Source organism: Lolium rigidum, chromosome 4 (assembly GCF_022539505.1).
Source record: "Lolium rigidum isolate FL_2022 chromosome 4, APGP_CSIRO_Lrig_0.1, whole genome shotgun sequence".
Classification (NCBI taxonomy): Eukaryota; Viridiplantae; Streptophyta; class Magnoliopsida; order Poales; family Poaceae; genus Lolium; species Lolium rigidum.
In genome coordinates, this window is record NC_061511.1 from 133,679,908 (window position 1) to 133,699,827 (window position 19,920).

Sequence of the window (19,920 nt, forward strand, 5' to 3'; positions counted from 1 at the left end):
TAGTCTAAACTGTGCATGTATGTTAAACAAACAAGTTGGTTCATGTAATAAAACTGCCCGGGTAAAAGTAAAGTAACCCGAGTCCCACAATTAAACAAAAGTATATCGGAGACAAATTCACAACACAACAATGCCTTCAAAAATTATATTTCACTATACAGTTATTCACATCATATGAGATATACATGGTGTTGGTGTTGCTCATTGTTATCTCGTTCATGTGTGTCCCAGCATACTGCTTCAATCCTATACCACCCTACAAAGAATGAACAATTTCATTCTCTCATCACGTGCATTTGGGAGGGCAAAGAAATTGTTCCCAACCCAGCCAACAAAAAATTGGGAGAGAAGACCAACCTATCTAGGAAAGAATGATAATTTACATGGCACAACAGGGCTGCAAGGATAGAGAGCACAAGGGAAAACCTAGGTTGAATTTACAACGTTGATGTGGAAGAATACAGAGATCTCAGAATATGCTAACACAAGGAACAGGCCGCATCTTGGATGATTCGATCAGCTCTTCAAGAACTGGAACGCAGGTATTGCGATGAGTTCCGATGGTGGGGCCACCTTCTGAAATTCCTTAACATCCATGGAATCTGCTATCTCCTCAAGTGATATCGGCATACTGTAATACAAAAAAAGATAGCCAAAAAGCAGTGTTTAGCATATACTTTGAAGGATGCCGGGCATATTGGTCAAAAAAAAGTATGCCGGACATAGTAAAATAGCGTGTACCTTATTTCCTCATCCAATAAAAAGGCGCCCTCTGAAGTACTATTGGCTGATTCCTCTGTCATCAACGTTCTCATCTCATCAAGAACCTACAGAAAACCAATGAGCCCCCAGTCTTAGTTGCTACCCTATGTTTTACATATATGAAAGGTCAATTAAAAAATAACCAGGAAAACAAGAAGAAAATGTGTAAGTGCATTTGGAGTGATAATAAAATGTGTTTCTAGGGCTGTGCTGCTCATGGCGAAGTGCAACTTTGAGCTGGATGGAATTCTACATGCAAAGCAAAAACGCATGTGCAGGTTGTGCTGAGTTCGGTATGTAATTTTAAGTAGCAGAGTGGAAATTTTAGCAATTTGGGGTGTTTTGGAAAGTAAAGGATTGGATTAAAAGAAACTGGATAAACATAGGAACAGTGGAACTATTTTTTGTCATATAAATAACCATAACACATTTAGTAGACAAAGAAGGCCAGCTTTCGTCATTATCTTTTGAATGTGAAGGTATCAAACTTTCTCCACTTACCTCTTCAGATACACTCTCAGTGTTATATTTGTCATCCCAGTACTGCGTGCTTATTTTGTAGAGCTGCTGGACACTTAGCCCCTGCATAACACCAGAGTAGATGTGATGTTCAATTATTTGTTCATGCACAACACCCCCGTGTTGTGCATTTCTGTTTTTTTTTTTAAACAGAAATGCAGAGGGAAATAAAATAACTTACTGGGCAGAGATCATTGACTATCTCATCATATGAAATCCTGAACTTTTTGAATATGACCTGCATAACAACGAAAATATGTGTATTGACTACTTAGTATCCATGTCGCAAACTCCAAGAACATGAAAAAAATGCAACTATTTGCTGACATGTAAGGTTTATTAAGAAATCCATAAAAATAAACTAATAGTATGGTCAATTAGGTTTGCTGGCTACGGTGACCCGCCAAGTATAGAATTCTGAGTTTGGTTTGCACAAGCTTCAAACATTGCTTAAGTGGCAATACGGGTTTTTCAATACGGATTTGAAAAACGTGTTATTTACTTGGGAAACTTTAAATCAGCTTACGGAAAACACCATACACAAGTTGAGGATAGGTCTAGGGGCCTTGATCCCTGCTGCTACCTAGTTCTAGTGGGTTGAGTTGTTTGGTGGGGTGTTGGCTCGGTCTGAGCTTGTACATACTTTGTATAACTCTCTTTTCTATGAATGCATCGAAATGCAAAGCTTTTTGCGTTTTATACAAAAAGATAGGAAGTGGCCAAGTAAATAATGAGTGTATCTAAAATGCGTGTATCTATGTAACATACCAAGAAACCGACAGCTTGCCGTATGTGCATGAGTTCATCCAATGCAGATCCTGCATACTGTTAGCATTTGACAGTTAGGTGGGAGCAAGAGAGAAGAAAAATGGACAATACATCTTATGTTTCCATGATTGTAACCAATAACACTACTGGATTAATGCCAATAGGCACCTTACTAGAATCTCAGATATATGCTGCAGTCACATATGATTACCTCTGGCTTCACTTCCCCGCACCACATCTCTAGTTGTGCCAACCCTTGTTTTACATATTCTCCGTTGCTAAAAGAGCAGCACTCATGACGCACAAGAAGGCTGGAGAGCAGTGCATAACAGAACAACCAATTTAGCTTTAAAAAGAAAATGGCAAAGCTAATGCTAGAATCAGCACACAATTACCTATTGAAAAGTTGAGCGTTGATAAATGAGAAAATCTGTGTAAATATCTTCCGAATAAAAATAGCAGGGACCTAAAATTTAAACAGATGTTAAGACCAAAATCCACTAGTTGCAAGGAAAGTACGCATAGTAAGTAGTAAGCCCTTACACAATTGTCTCGCAAGATATTCAAGAGTTCAGTCAAATTGTCAACTATTGCCTGCCAATAGCTACCTTGATTTGAAAATGAACGCCCCCTCAAACTTGACGCCCCAAATGAACGCGCTCTTACCATACTGGCTTTCATAATTCTTGGGACCTGCGGTTCCAACATAATCCAAAAATTAACCCTAAAAGGCAAACAGCAAAACAAGCACTTACAGGCGAAGGGATCAAAACAGTTAAACTTTAAATGCAATAAAGGACAGCCAAGTCAGCAAATAATAAAGACTTAATAAACAAACATGTGCATCATGAATGCCCTATACCAATCTTCTCACTGGTGGTTTGATTCGTATATGAGATTAACCGACCAAATATCACATGACAACATACCTGAATAGCATGCAAGAGCAATGAGGATAGTTCTTTCTTCACATTGTCACGGATCATCGCATATAAGCCTTCCACAAATGCTGTAAGTTGCTGTTTGAAAAGAAATGCAGGATACTTGGCCTCAATTTGACGCACGAGATCCATATCAACAGTGATGGTCGAAGAACGGAAGACCTGACCACATAACACCAACAGAACAGAACTGTGATCAAATACTGACCAATGATCTGATCACGGGAAGTAGAAGCAGTCCAGGCACAACATGTCTAACTCATCTATACTGAAAACAATATATATATAATTATTAATTGGCAAGTGTATTACTATGCCCAAAACCGTCGCAAAGATAATTCTACAGTAATATCTTTAACAGCGAACCAATGACAATATCCATTTGGTAAACTTAGATACTTTGTCCATACAAAAATCAAGCTATTTTTTATATGACGAGATTCAGAGGTCAAATTTGAAAAAAATTGACTACATGTATCTAAAACATTGCTCACTGAAGCACAGATGCAGTCTAACTATTTGTTGCCAAGATCACACACAGGACCTTTCACCACAATTTAACTGTACCCTGCTCTCAATAATTGTCTTCAATAATAATGTTGACGAAATCACCAAACATAATATTGTGAAGGTGGTCTCAACAAATGTACTAATATTATTTTACCCGGAGACCATTCAGGTACATAAGTGATCAGAACCGTCTCTGAAAAGTAATGTCTTAAAAGTGAAAAGAATTAGTATTGATCATTTAGAACACAGATTACTTCAAATTCCAAGGACTTCTAGTCCCAGATGATAGATCTGCAGCTCCTAGAGTAAGCAATGGAACATACCATCCTCCCAAGGAACGATGACTGAGTCTGTGGTCTTTTCTGTGGAGTCGTTCCGGTTGAGCCAACAGCTCTGAGACTCTTTTGTAGTATGATCAATAAAGTTGATGAGTTTGATAGCCAGTATGCAAGATCTTCATTGCTATCATGATACTGAAATACACACGATGCCATTCCTTTTAAGAATATATTGATTAAACTGACATAGATGCACGAGCAACAAAATTCATGTAAAATAAGTCAATGTAGAAAAATAGGATCAATGGCAGCAGAGAATACCTGCATTGCAGAACCAAATATTTGAATAAGCCTATCAAAAACAGATGTTTTTTCTGTTTCAAATATCTTCCAATGGACAAGACATTTGTATATGGTTATTGCAGCAATTGGCTTTCCTTCGCTAAAGCCAATATTATCAGTAACACAGCTTATAAGTGCATCAACACTCTCCTGCGGAAATAATAAGGGCAAAACCAACCATCATAAGGAACATTTTTTATAAACTTTGCTAAATTGTTTAAACATTCAAATATATAAATTCAATGTACATGCTGCCTCTCAGAAAAGGATGCCCTAGGCTGTGCGAAGCTCCCATAATCCTTGGGTGCTCGAGGAGTGCCATGAGGTGTCTGGGTAGAAATGACCACTTTAGATTCAAACATAAAAACAAACAGTTAAGTGATTTAACATATTGCATAATGCTTCTGACCATCTGTTCCTCGATGCGTGGGCTGCCATTAGCCAAATTCTGCAAAGATGAAGGGCCCAAGAAGTTTGTAAGTAACAAAAGGTGAAACACCTACAGATGAAGAAAAAAAATGGAGACCTAGGTTTGTGTTCAAAACTTGCATGCAAACAATAACAACTGCTAGGGTGGACAGAGGCACGGGACATATAGAGACCACGTACAGATTTGGGAGATGTGCTCTCGGATATTGTTCTCATAGGTGAGTGCAACAGCCCCTGCTGCCGGAGAAGTTGATTTTCAGCTTCCATATTTGTAAGCTTTTCTTGAAAACTGCCAGTCATAAAAATATGTAAGGTAATTAGCAAATGAACACACTTACAAAAATTATCAACATCAAGGTAACCTTAGCATTGAGTTGGTCAGTCCAATTATCTTTGACTCTGCATCTGTGGCTTTCTTCAGCAACTCTTCTCTGGCTTTCTTCATTTCTTCGAACTTCTGTTCTGTCTCATCAATTTTTATCTCGAGAGAAACCACCAGTGTCTATAAATATTTGAGGAAATTGCTCAGTCCATAGATATGAATAGGATAAATGAACTGATAATGCCACTAGGTTCACTAAAAGGTACAAGAAAGTTGAAAAGACATTTGATCAGCATGACTCGCTTGTTGAGTTAGCTTTTCTTCAGGCAGATGGTGCAGGAAAAGGATGAGTATTTAATCATGGCCCTTTTCTTATCATTGATGAAATTACAACAGTTTGGCAGGCGTTGAGTTAGTCAAAATAAAATATAGGCATGAAGCCATGCTGTGGCAGAAAAGATACCTGGAGAAGAAATGCTCATTCACATAAAGCACCAAGCAGATTGGTTAGATTGGCTATTTTTTGAATGAATCCAAGTTTACCACTTTTAAAGGATCAAAAATAAATTAGACAGTGCATTTATTCTCAGTTTTTCGTTTCACTACTGAAGCGACCAAGTTAATTTACATCATTGACATTGAAGCCTAATACAATGTGATTTATCCCAAAAACGATAAAAGTGTTAGCTCCAACAGTATAGTTTTGCCCATGTCGTTAGGACCTAGCAAGTGAAACTATTACCATTCTGGGATGATGTTTCTACGCTGGTCAAGGTAGCAGCACCATTATCAGCTAGAAGGTTTTGCAATTTACCAACTCCATAAGAGTGGACAGACTGACTAACGCGATGAATCTATTGCAGTGCAGACAAAAAATGATTCTATCATGTTCACCTTAAGCTTGGCATTTTCAGCAGTAAGCTCATCAACAAGAGTTGTATCGACATGGATCTCTGGTATAGAGACAGCTTTGTCCAATGCTGCTTTTGCATTTTCCTGTTCCCTTCTTAGTAAATCGTTCGTCTCCTTGGACTGGAATTGCAGTTCCTGCAACTGTTGTTGCAACTTCTTATTTTCCTGTGACTTGGCTTCTTCCATGTCAGTCTGCAGACCAGAAAAATGCATAAGGCACTTGCATAAAGATTTTAAAGGGAAAATAAGTTGTGCCAACAGTAATGTCCTATTTGCATAGTTACAAGTTAATCTATTTCCAGTGTTTATTAGGTTTACAGGACAAAGTGTGAATTTTAGTTTTCCGCTATATCGTAGTACTATAATTTCTATCATAGACTAGTCGATAGACATAGTATGACTATGAGCTCGGAAGTAAGATCAAATCTAACAGTCACCATGATTGCCACATCAGGTGCAAACAGTGACCACAGTCAGTACACAGAATAACTGCAGCTGACTCCAGAATGGGCAGGAAAGGAATTACATTCCTCTAGCAATTCACAGAACAGAAAAATGAGAATGATCGGAATGCAAAAAACACTCATTTAAATGCATTCCTTTGTTTCCTGTGGAGATGAAACGTTGATATAACTTATTAGAAAGAATACAGATCTAGTATGTAAAATAATAGGGTATGCTACATCACACATATGCATGTCAACATAAATGGTAAGACTGTAAAGTACAGTAACCCAGTAGTTTACCCTCATGCGTTTTTCCAGTTGCAAACGCCAAGTGAGTTCCTCAACTTGCTTCTCTAGCTTATTCTTGGCAGCCTGCAGAGCACCACTTTCTTTTGCAGCCTACAGTAGTAAAGAAGGCGGGATGTCAATAGACGAAAGTTATTAAGATCTTATCTATATGCTTACTGATGATCCAGACTTCCAGAGTACCAGAAATGTGACAGCTGTGAACCTATGGCCATTAAGTGAGCTTGCAAGTAACAGAGTTTAGGAACAATTTTGAAGCTAGCATGGTCATATTTTTTTTCATCTTTAGGAGATTAACAACGATATCAACATTGGTTAACGAAGCCATAGGTTGCAGTGGCACTGTTATGGTTTTCAGACTTTCAAATAGCATTGTTACATTATGAGTTGACCAAGTCTGAATTCCTAAGACCAACACCAATTTGTAATGAGCAGTGACAGCACAGCATGCCGCTAGGCATAAATCAAGGCCAGAGTTAACTTAAAACTGCATTACATGGTTGATAATTGATCTCTTATGGCAGAGTGAATCAAATAATACTGTAACAACAGGGCAAAGAGAGAAAAGATGGTCAGGACATTTTCACCAATTCTTACCATTTTAAGTTTTCTAAGTTCTCTTCTAGCCACCCTTCCTCTCCAAGCACATTGGGTTGTGATTGCTGCCTTCTTTAAACCCATGTACCGTGAGCTTGCTAAATCACTACGGCAGAAACTCTGTGGGCCGAAACAATTGAGATTTTGGTTAAGATAATATAACATCTATGAGGTTAAGAGTGAATGGTAATGAAATGGAAATAGACATGCATAGGCTTGGGTGTGCAACACCCACTTTTTACACACTTGAAGTAGAGATGCTGGAAATGGAACAATGTTGTGGCAGTTATGACAAATGGCACCAAGATTTTCTTAACATAAATTTAAAAAACAATGATTCATGTATTTTACTAGCTAACAGTTATTTCATCTGACTACATTGAATTCTTACATCAATAAGATGTGGTTGCATCATAATATGTGTAAAATATTTTCATTTTTCCAAACTTATAGTTTATACAACATGGCATTTAACATATACTAACGAAATATGCAAGTTTTGTTGGGAGTACAAGTGCCACAGATAAAACTTTAGGTAATACTAGAACCAACACCATAGTATTTTTGCTGTATTAGCATTATCATCCGAAAACTTTACTAGCAAAAGGAGTATCACATGAGTTTGAACAGCAAAGTTGAAATTTTGACCATTCTATTCTGCAAATCTTGTTACCCCGCATTTTATGGAAACAAAAAATGAGACCTGAAAACCCACCTGAATAATCACTGCCGCTTTTGTTTGCTGACGGGAATGGAGTTCGCTGCGAGCAGCCATACCACGTAGACCTGATTGGACTGTAGTCGATGCAGAACAGAGATCTTTGTAGTGTTTCCTTGCAAAGTGCATACGATAGCAGGTCTGAATTTTCAATGAAGCAGCTTTCCTACGGAGATCTTCATAATAATGTCTCGCAATTTGTCCTTCAGTTATCACAGCTCAGAAGTCATTATCTCCACATAAAAATCAGAGACTGAAATATGATACTTTTTCGAATACAAAACAGGGAAAATGTACCTCTGCACATTGCCTGAAGCTGAACAGAAGACATTCGCAGCTGAATAAAGTTTCTGCGAGCCAGAAACGACCGAACTTTTCTCTGGATTTTACTAGCAGAACAGCTCAAGACCTCAGTCCTCCGAGCATCTAGTTCAGCCATCTGACCAGCACGCAGAAACACTTTTGTTTTCCCTATCTGTATATTGGACATCAGACCGCAGGAGAAACCAAAAGGAATGAAAACCAATATTAGCGTTAGAACTATAGAAGAAATAACAGTGCAGATAGGGATGGAGATACCGCATTAAACTTACTATTCCTCCAAATAAAATATATCTTTTGGATCTATTGACAAAATATGGATGAGACTGTTCAGTGATTCAGGTTTTTTGGAAAACATTGGTACTCCCTCCGATTCATATTAATTGACTTCAATATGGATGTATCTAGAACTAAAATATGTCTAGATACATTCATATTAGAGTCAATTAATATGAACCGGAGGGAGTAATATTTTTCTCATAGTACCACACCAGATAAGGTCCTGCGTCCATGTTGGCTTTGGCCAAGTCTGGTTCTCCATTGAAACTAAGAAAGTAAGAGCATCCACAACGGTGGACTATTATGTAGGTGCTTGAATAGTCTAAAAAAGTATATGGTTAATTATATAGATAAGAGTCCCGAACAGCAACTCAAAACGCTAGTTTGGGGCACTAAAAAAGAAAGAGAAAGGCGATTAGTTTGGTTGTGCGGGAAAACATGACCAAGCGCCCAATGTGACTTTTTGCGTCAACGCTACACCTGATCCAGGGAATTAATCGCTCAACTGCCGATCGGCTGGGAATTCTACCCTGGCATCGGCATATAAGCACCCGCACTGTGGGTGCTCTAAGGATAACAGTACTTCAAAAGAGTAACTATGTGATGAAATAATATGACTACAAGATATATCATTATCTATTGTTTTATGCTTTTGGGATATCTCGCATAAGGACAGACCATGCAACTTAAACTGCTCATCAGACTGGCACGTTTACAATAAAGAAAATAGGAAATTAATTACACATCTTGACATTAGAGGAAAACATTTGAGAAGCCAAAGAAAGACCAATCTTGAAAAGCTGGAACATAACATGGATTGAAGTAAGCACATCACGGCCACTCATTTCAGTACTTAGTAGTTACCTGATAACCTGTGAGATTTACTTTCTCAAGGAGCAGGTTTGTGGAATTAACTTCATCATAACTGCCAATGAATGCTTTGTTTAGACTCCCTCTTTAAACACAAAGAAAAATTTCAAGAACTTGAATCAAAATGCCCTAGTATTACCCTTCGCCGAGAACTTCTGGTAGTAAAACACCAAAGCGGTCAACAAATTCTTCAAATGTCCGCCTTGTTGGGTATCCAAGACAGCTTATTCTTATCGCCTCCAGCACCCCCTGTACAAACAATATATCAGTGTCACTATCTACAAGGTGATGAGGGACGGTATATAAAATAAAATAAAAATAAACATAAGTAAGATCCAGTACTAGCTTCTACACACTTCTACTATATTCTAGGTAATATGGTCTTCTAGTTATGTGTGTTGTAGTGGTTTTCAGAGTATTCTAGTAGAAGTTGTAACTAGGATATTTGTAGTTCTTTCCCTAGCTTATGTAGTGTTCTCTAGAACACTCTAGTTGTGAGTAGAGCTAAGTAGTGAAGGCTCATGCAGCCTATAAATAGAGGTCCAACCTCTACCTATGAAATCGGACTATGTACCCATATTTATCAAATAAATGGAACCTTGTGTTCTGTCTTAAGATCTTGGACTAGATCTTGTGTGTTGACAGTTTTGGATTGAACTCTTGACAGCCCCGCCCCTAGAGCGATATCTAGCCTACGCCCCTAGAGCGACATCTAGCGCAGCACGTTGAAGCGGTTCCTTCAACAATTGTGCTGTCCACGTTGTAGCAACACGGTGGAGTTGTTCCTCCACAACCTTGTGCTGCTTCAGGTGGTATCAGAGCCCTGCTGATCCGTTCAAGTTGTGGTTCCCTCATTGAGAGCAAGCTGCAACAAGCAATGGAGGAGTTGGGAAAGAGAATGGATGCTGCAGAACAACAAATCCAAGCGTTGCGTGAAGATCTTAACCGGAGATTTGATCAGCTAGTTGAGATGATCAGAAAGGGTGTTCCTCCTACTGCCAATGATGAAGAATCATCAAAGGATGGTGAAGATGCTCAGCGGAGAAGAAAGGGAGGTTATCTTGGAGCAAAAACACCTCAACCACATGTTGTTCAGCGTACCTCAAGAAGGCCAACTTATGATGAAATTTCTGAAGATGAAGAAAATGATGAGGACCTTGAAGAACCTGACCTCTATGCACTTCCAAGAGTACCCAACACTACGTATGCGAGGGATACATACAAGGTGAAAGCTGAGATCCCTACTTTCAATGGAAATGTTGATATTGAAGGGTGCCTCGATTGGTTGTACGAGGTGGAGACTTTCTTTGAGGTCATGAATATTCCAGAAGACCGTAGAGTCTCTTTGGTCGCATACAAGCTGAAAGGAGGCGCTGGTGCATGGTGGCATCGTCTTCAAGAAGACCGCAGACTCAGAGGAAAGCCTCGTGTGAGATCTTGGCGGCAGATGAAGAATCTTTTGAAAGGGCGATTTTTGCCTGCAGATTACGATCAGATCCTATTTATTCAGTTTCAGAATTGTGCACAAGGAAATAGGACCATTTCAGAATACACAGAGGAGTTCCTAAGACTACAAGTGAGGTGCCACCTTGGTGAAACTGAAGATCAACAAGTTGCAAGGTACATCAATGGTCTCAATGATGCTATCCAGGATCGTTTGATGATGCAGCAAATTTGGTCCCTTGATCAAGCACAAGCTCTAGCATTAAAGGCAGAGAGATTGGTAAAGGCAAGAAAGACAAGTAAGGCTCCATATTCTCATATGAAAGACTCATCTAGGAGTCACTCCCATGGAACGGAAGAACAGACCGCTCAACCTGATGCAAAACAAACTGTCCCAAAGCAAGCCGGAGGTAAGAGTAGGGCAAAGCCTGTGATAAAATGTTATAAATGTGGTGAAGAGGGACATGTATTTAGCAATTACCCATTGAGGAAATTTGTCAACACAACAATCCATGATGGCAAAGAATATGAATCTGAAGATGTAGAAGGACAAGATATTTGTGAAGAAGAGGGAGAAGAGGTGGTATGCGTGATTCAGCGCCCCGTGTGCTCAACACCGCAGCCCGACAACACACAACAAAAGAAAATATTTGAGAGCAAATGCACGGTGAATGGCAAGGTATGCAAATTAGTGATTGATGGTTGCAGCTGTGAAAACCTTATCTCTCAGAATTTGGTGAATCATTTAAAACTTGAGACACATGATCATCCAAACCCCTACACTATTGGGTGGATCAAGAAAGGAGTGAATATGAGGGCCACCAAACAATGCAACCTGCCACTCTCTTTGGGCAAGCACTATCACGCAAATGTGTTGTGTGATGTTGTTGATATGGATGCCAGCCATGTTCTTCTTGGGAGACCTTGGCAATATGATGTGAATACAACACACAAAGGGAAGGAAAATTCTTACTCTTTCACTTGGAACAAGCGGAAGATCATCATTCTACCAAATCAATCAAATCGTAATAGCTCCCATGAGAAGGAGAAAAGTGACCACAAACGGAGGCTAAAATCATTCCAGGTTGGTGATAAGGTGATGGTATACCTCCGGAAAGAAGGACCACCATTAGACATCAAAGAAAAACTTAGATGGTGGAAATACGGGCCCTTCCCTGTTCTAAGGAAGATAAATGATAATGCCTACATGATAGATCTTCCAGCTGAGATGGGAATATCTAACATATTCAATGTGGCAGACTTGGCTCTTTATCATCCAGAACAAGCACTCTATGAAGATAACTCGAGGTCGAGTTCTAAACAACCAGGGGAGAATGATGAGGGACGGTATATAAAATAAAATAAAAATAAAACATAAGTAAGATCCAGTACTAGCTTCTACACACTTCTACTATATTCTAGGTAATATGGTCCTCTAGTTATGTGTGTTGTAGTGGTTTCCAGAGTATTCTAGTAGAAGTTGTAACTAGGATATTTGTAGTTCTTTCCCTAGCTTATGTAGTGTTCTCTAGAACACTCTAGTTGTGAGTAGAGCTAAGTAGTGAAGGCTCATGCAGCCTATAAATAGAGGTCCAACCTCTACCTATGAAATCGGACTATGTACCCATATTTATCAAATAAATGGAACCTTGTGTTCTGTCTTAAGATCTTGGACTAGATCTTGTGTGTTGAGAGTTTTGGATTGAACTCTTGACAGCCCCGCCCCTAGAGCGATATCTAGCCTACGCCCCTAGAGCGACATCTAGCGCAGCACGTTGAAGCGGTTCCTTCAACAATTGTGTTGTCCACGTTGTAGCAACACGGTGGAGTTGTTCCTCCACAACCTTGTGCTGCTTCACAAGGCTAGTTCTTAGATGCATAAATCCCGAAGTTTGTTATAGTTGGCCCAATAGGGGTAGAGAGCAATTTTGCCATAGTTGGCTCATTTTTGTGAAGCCCAAGCACCCAGAACCCCGCAGGCCCACAGGAAGCACCCTCACAAGTGAGCGTACTATTTCTTCTCATTCCCGATACATCACACCTCGATTCTCATTCCCCACTCAGCGTGGCAGTTAGGTGCACCTTCCTTCAACCTTCCAGCGTCGGTGCCTATGCCTCTTCTCATCCCCATCCTTTCCTCATGTTATCCAGTAGATTGTAAAAATTCTATCTTTCCAATGAAATGAAATGCAAAGAGTCCTTTGCGTTTTCTCGAAAAAAATGTTATCCAGTAGATGTTGTATTTATGTTTGTCAGCTGAACAGCTACACCTTATGTATACTTTCACACCAGATAGAGGACTTACGATGGATGGTACCCGCTACATGGTGACTTACAGAGGAAGAAGTTTTTGGTGATAAAATCAAGTGTAAGGCTGTGACCAACGTATGCTTGTGCGTTTTTGATTTTCCAATGATGAAGTGGTTGAAATGTCTAAAATAAAGAAATAAAAGAAACAGTTGTAGCTCAGTCCAAAGCACCCCGTATCCTAAAGTGAGCACACTTGGGAGCTAGGACAAGAGACACAAAAGGAACAAGAACTTGTTGGTGTGTTTCAAAAATATATACTGACTACTCAAACCATTTGTCAGTCTGATTTATCATTTATCCATAATATATTGCATTTTCTATAATGCTTTTCCTAATATCTCAAGTGGATAGATCGGGGTGCCAATGTGGAGTGGAGACATTTCTAGGTCCACCGATGGTAAGGATTCCTTGCACACACAAACAGATATCTCGATTTTCTCTTGTACTAGTCCTTGTGCGTACTTTGCCTTACAAAGAATCCAAGTATGTACTTCCATCAAAATAAGAATGGTACAATTTCTTACCCCACACCGAAGTTGCTGGAGAACATTACTGTTCTCAAAAATTGCTGGCTTGAGAACATTATTAGGCTTTATGCAGCGCATGTAATGTGGTTCTGTTGCGCTGAGAGTTTCCAATAGACCTTGTAATTGTTGCTGTTATATTACAGGGAAAAAAGATATAAATTGTTAACAAAGCTAGAACAGGCTGAAAAGCAAAGCAACAAGTTTCTTTTACCTTGAAGCTCGAACCTATCGAAGTGAACTTTGTGGATTTAGTTGATTCTTCAGAAGGGGGAAAAAGACTTGAGACAAATGGACATCTAGAAGCATGTAACAAATCCTGATGCTCGTTTACAGCAGCATCTATGTTTTTATCTAAGAATAGATCCGTCTGATATGTAACCTACAAAAGAAGAAAGTTTTTATTACATAACTGTGTCAGTCTCAGTCGAGTCAGTTGTAGAGAGCCAGATGTGGTGGCACTAGCTTGCTCAACTGATTAATCCTTCCTGTGTAGATGTACAGATTGTATACTGTAGGACTGTTTCGGAAAGTTCATTTTTTAACAGTATTGATTATATTCAAGTTGAGGTCCAAGCAAAAATATAGATATGGTCAACACACATGGTGTTGATTTTTCTGTATACGCTTAGCATGCCATTCACCATGCTTTATAATCCAATAGTGGTAGTTTAATATATAGTTTAATGAGAACCAAGCGCTAGCTTGGTGGCTTGAGCTCACGTGGTAAGCTCGCCCACCCGGGTTCGAGTCGCAGGTGCGGCCGAATTAAACTGAGTGCTGTCTAGAGCGTATAAATCCGCTGCTGGAGAGGTCTCATCTTCTACCTAACAACGGACAGCCAAGGGAGGGATCTGTCCCTCTTTGGTCAACGCTTTTATATATAGTTTAATGAACTGTACCTCCTAGGAGGCTTGTACCAAACTATATGTTTTCAATGGAAAAAACACTAAAATTTCTTTAGCAGCCATTAAGCTTTTTTGAGTTCAATTTGGTACATCACATTTAATCAATGTTTCAAATACATAATCCCATTGTAGAACAAAGGTATGTTTATTTTGTTGTTGTTTCTCATCTATTCAGAACTTCAATGATTTAGAGCTGCATTTCATTCAGCAAAGCATAAAGCCAACATGTGTTCTACACAAAATTATTTATTCAGTCAGACAGACTTAAGAAGTATGTCACTTACATTTCCCGCATAGTGATGAATAGTGAAATCAGATCGTGAAAATTTTGGCCTACTGAAGTGCGGATTGTCCTTATATTTTTGATAGAGCTTTTCAGCGAATATTTCATGGGTTGAGTTTCGCAACATGCTGAAGTATAAGATAAGGTATGTTAGTAAGGATCAGAATAATAATCAAACACAAAAGGAACCAACGCTATTGCTTGTACATACCAAGTCTCATCCAGTAGAGAAATTATCCCCCCTGGTTTCTGCATCGCACAAAATCAGAAATCAGATATGAGATTCCATAGCATGGCTCAACCTCATTGGAATTGATCAGTGGATTCAATTTAGTAACAAGATATGCATGGAACTCAAACGTCCAGCCTGTTCGCTAATTCTGACTAAAGGATAATTTCCCAAGCGGTTCTGTGTTTTACCTTGAGTCTATAAAAGCAAAAAAAAAAAGGTAATAATTACTTGAACGAAAATGTTGAGGACTTCAGGTTAGTGTGTGCCTAGAACAGACTGTATCGATATAGAAAAGAGCTGTCTGGGTAATAAGGGGTATTGCAGCAAACGCCAAATGTTGTAGCAATTGGACATTTGATTGCTATTGGGCCAAAGGCCAGGATATAAACATGTACAAGAATATGAAAAAAAAAAGCAAGTAACACCATATACAAGAGAAACTGCACAGCTACATCTAATATATAGTTAACAGTTCACCTTCTCAATGAGATCAAGAATCTCTTGGTTGTCCACAAATTGGATGTAACTCCAATCAATTTCTTCCTTTGTATATTCTTCTTGCTCCATCTTAAAAACATGCTGCTCATGGAAATTTGTAGAATTAGTGTAAACCTTAATTGACCATAATATAACATAAAAAGTAGAACATTGTGTCAGTTAGAAGTCAATCCTCTAACCTGATTAAAGTGTTGCTGGAGCTTCTCATTGGTTAAGTTGATACAGAACTGCTCAAAACTGCAGCATAGCAAAATATCAACACACGAAAGCTATCACATCACCCGTATCATAAGAAGATAGTGTTCCGATTTTATTTACAAAAGCATCGAGCTGAAAATATTAGAATCCACTGTTCAGTTCTACACTATTGTAGTGATTGTTTCATGCCTAAAAAACATATTTACATCCATGTTCACGTGCTTTTACAAGTTTCGCCTGAGACACATGCACTAAGCAGTAAGCTTACACTATCTGTATTCCCTCTGTCACTAAATGCAAGTCATCTTTTACTTTTTGCAGACATCAAATGAGAGCTCTCTCTCTCTCTTGCCCAACAAACGCCATCAATAAATCTAACCAACTGAAGGTAAATAATTTAGTTTCCTAATACTAACAAGCCAGTGCATAATCGCAAAGTTACACTCAATCCTTCGTAGCAGCAGTATGTGTTGTTTGTGCAATCGAGCAGTTGACTGTATAGGAGCTAGCAACTGCATGCAATTATGTTATTGCTACAATTATGATGAGATCTTTGTAGAAATACAAACACCATCTTCGTAAATGTGAAAAATGAATGCATATGATTTCCAACCTAATTTCATGCACACAATGTCCCTATTAATGTCAGATTGTCAGCTACAGGGTGCTTGCTCCATCAAGCTTTTCTTCTTGGGGGTAATTTTTAGGAGTAAAAATCTCCCCAAGAATCTTAATTATATTTCTTCTCAACAATGCCAATTACGTATTTTCAATGTATGGCGTCCGATTCTACATGGTTGGGATATGTAAATGGCTATATCTTATTTGGTGAAATAAGACAAGTTTTTCGGCTGTGCAGAGGTGCGACCTATGCAGGGAAGTTAATGAGATATTCTTACAATCAAATTCCTGCTAGCTGAAAGGAGCTCAACTAGTAAACTTAATACATTTTAATTTCCGGCGGTACTTTAGTTTACATTTTTACAACATATTCATCTTTTCCTACTAGCCCGTCAACAAGGAAATCGAAGTTCAATTTCAAATAGAAGTACCTAGCCAAAAGGACCAACGAAACAAAGATTTTTACAAAATGTTACTCCGTGCTATGCTGATATATTTCTAGTCAAAACAGTAGAATGTGTGCCCTGTGTCCTATAAGTACATCAAGGATTTTTTTTCTAGATTACGGCCAAAAGCACGTGTCTTTTTGTATTAGCAGAAAATACCCAAAAAAAAGGCGTAAGTATACAACACACAAGGTGGCCACGACCCAACAATACCTAACAAAAACTTCAAAAAAATTCTGGTAACTAACTAAAAGAGAAACAAAACAAAACAACTGCCATAGCCATGGCCAAGGCCCAGAGCTTGGCCATATCAGGTGGACAGGAATTTAAGATTAAGGCTGCATTTGGCACTGTAGTGGGTTGCGATAATCCTGTTTGTCTAACCAGCTTTTGCCTATTTTATGTTCGCTAACAAAATTTTATCTATTTTTGTGGCTATTTTTCGACAGAAAATTATTAAAACAAGTTCAGTACAGCAAAGTTCAGCAACCGCAAACTGAGCCTAACACAAGACCAAATGCAAAAGCATTCCATGCAAGTACCTGTTTGTTTTGAAACTTTCAAATCCGTAAATGTCCAGCACACCAATCAAAAGCTTTGAATCAGGATCTTGTCCTATTGTAGTATTGATCTTATTCACGATCCTAAAGAACAGAAGACACAACAGTCATCAGTTATTTTTTGTGCAATACCAGTGACACGATAGAGAACATGACACTTACTTTAAACTTACCAATCAAATAAGCGGGAGTAAACGCATTCTGGCCAATGCATCTCTACTAAGAGCTGCTGCTCAGTAAATCCAAGTTTCTTACAATACTCTCACCACGTGTTACCATAACACGCTTACATAAAGATTCCTCGAGGACTTTTAGATCACACCTGCAGATTGTTGCCAAATTCATGTCATGTCAAAGATGACCGGAAAATACTGAGGATAGAACCTGGACAGTAGGGTTACATGAAAAGCTCTGCAGCTGTCCTAAGATGGAACTTGGATTTGTCATCTTTGGGTACAGAAGAATCTGCTTCGTTCCCTTCGGAAAATTCCACATTGCCCAAATGAAGAATAGCAGCAACAACTCTGAATATGGCATCCTGAAAGGTATGTAATAGAAATATTAAGCAAAGATGGTCTTCTGATGAAGTAAACTAGTTTCAAACATAACCTTGGGCTTACCTGCTCATCAGAACTAATGCCTACAATATCCATTGCTCGTCTGGTTGCTACATATTCTGAAGAATCATCCATTGCATCAAGATTAATGCAATTGGACTGGTTGAGATAGTGAAATGATGCTGCATCTCCCACTTTATACCTCTCACGGTCCTGAAACACCATTATTGGAGTACAGATAAGAAGTTGAGTTAATGTCGTTCGCAAAAAAAAAAGATAAGTGGTAACTAGGGGCACAAATTACAATGGCAACCTAATTGAATTGAAACAATAATGCAAATAAGAAGCAATACCAACAGGGTATTACATGTTTTATGCTTGCCCTTCAACACCGCAAGAATGTAATGGTAGCAAAAAATATCCTACAGAGAAATTAATTTAACAATGTGGCATTCTCGACTGACCAAGCGGTCCCAGCAATATAACGAGGTATCTCTCAGTCCACAGATTACATGAACAAATGCTATGTTTATGCCCAGTTTGCAGTTTTTGTTCAGATAGGTTACTCAGAAATGTGCTGTTTTTATTTTGAAGCAGTTTTATCTTAATCTGCGTCATAAACCTTAAACTGATCGATTCAGAACACACCTTTTGATGGAATGTGGAGAGTTAGAAAAGATGGCAATGTGACAAAATATAGCTACAATATCATATTCAGGAATTCAATCATGATTGCATGTTACCTCTAGTGGTGCAGCACATAGCATGTAAAAGCAGTGATAGTTTCTTTCTGGATCAGATATTTGACAGACACGAGATCTTTCCAAAAGGTAAGTCCTTATGGCAGCTCCTGAGATCTTCCCATTCTGATCAAACTGAAGTTCAACAAATTTGCCGAAACGACTGCATTATGAGGTAAAAGAAATATATCAAGCCATATTGCGAGAAGAAAATGTAAACCTCTACTGAATGAGAAAAAAAACAAGGTAAAGCAATATAATCATGGTTCTATCGAAATTCATTACCTTGAATTATTATTCCTGACTGTTTTTGCATTTCCAAATGCCTCAAGAACAGGATTGGACTGTGCAATCAAACAGATGAAGTGGAAAACATAAGCCAGTGATTTAACATTATTTTTAATTACTGAGAGAAAGGGCTTGATTACAAAATAATAATAAATAATATCGCATAATCCACATATCCACTATTTCAAGGTTATTTAAGAGATATAGAGCGTCTAAAGTGTTAGCGGAAGTGCTAATGAGGGACTCACCTCCAGCACTTGTTGTTGCACTGACCTTCCACCAGATTCAATTTTGCCACCCATGAAAGCAAGATACTGCATAAGCATTTTAGTGCTTTCTGTCTTACCAGCTCCACTTTCGCCACTCACCAATATGGCTTGGCTGATACCATAATTCATCATAAGCCTGCACCATTGGTATTTAATTTAAGATATATAAATACAAATTCGAGCACAAAAAACTCAAAAGATTTTTCTTTGCTGAAAACACACCTATAATGCACGGTCAGCCATGGCAAAAGGATGGGGACTCAGCTCACCAAATTCAGCTCCCTTGTAGATTCCCATCATATGATCATTATAAAGATGAGGAAGTCTTTGAAACGGATTTACAGCTATTAATATGTTCCCGGTATAAGTCTGGAAGAAAAAGTTAATCAAGTAAGTTACGACAGAATGTTACCAAATTAACAACTAATACATTAGAGAAACACATAAAACTTAATTAGTGCTGATAAATTCCAAATTCCTGAAATGTAGAAACTACAAACAATAAAAGGAAAACACAAGTGAAATATTGTAGGCTACGAGACATAAAAATTGACAACTGTACAGAGGACTAAATTAATGAAAAAATCAACTATCAGCATAGAGAACATGTGTGAATTGTGCAAATGTCAATGGAGCTTGCAGCTTTTTCTTAGAACTTTGCTCAATCAGCTTATCTATCAGCCAGTGACTTAGTTTTCTCATACCATCTTGTGTACATTCTTT

At 38.5% G+C, this 19,920-nt stretch overlaps 1 pseudogene; it reads right to left on the bottom strand.

The window, feature by feature from the left end:
* Positions 1 to 110: 110 nt before the first annotated feature.
* On the bottom strand, positions 111 to 19,649 carry LOC124705685 (annotated as a pseudogene).
* Positions 19,650 to 19,920: the final 271 nt, after the last annotated feature.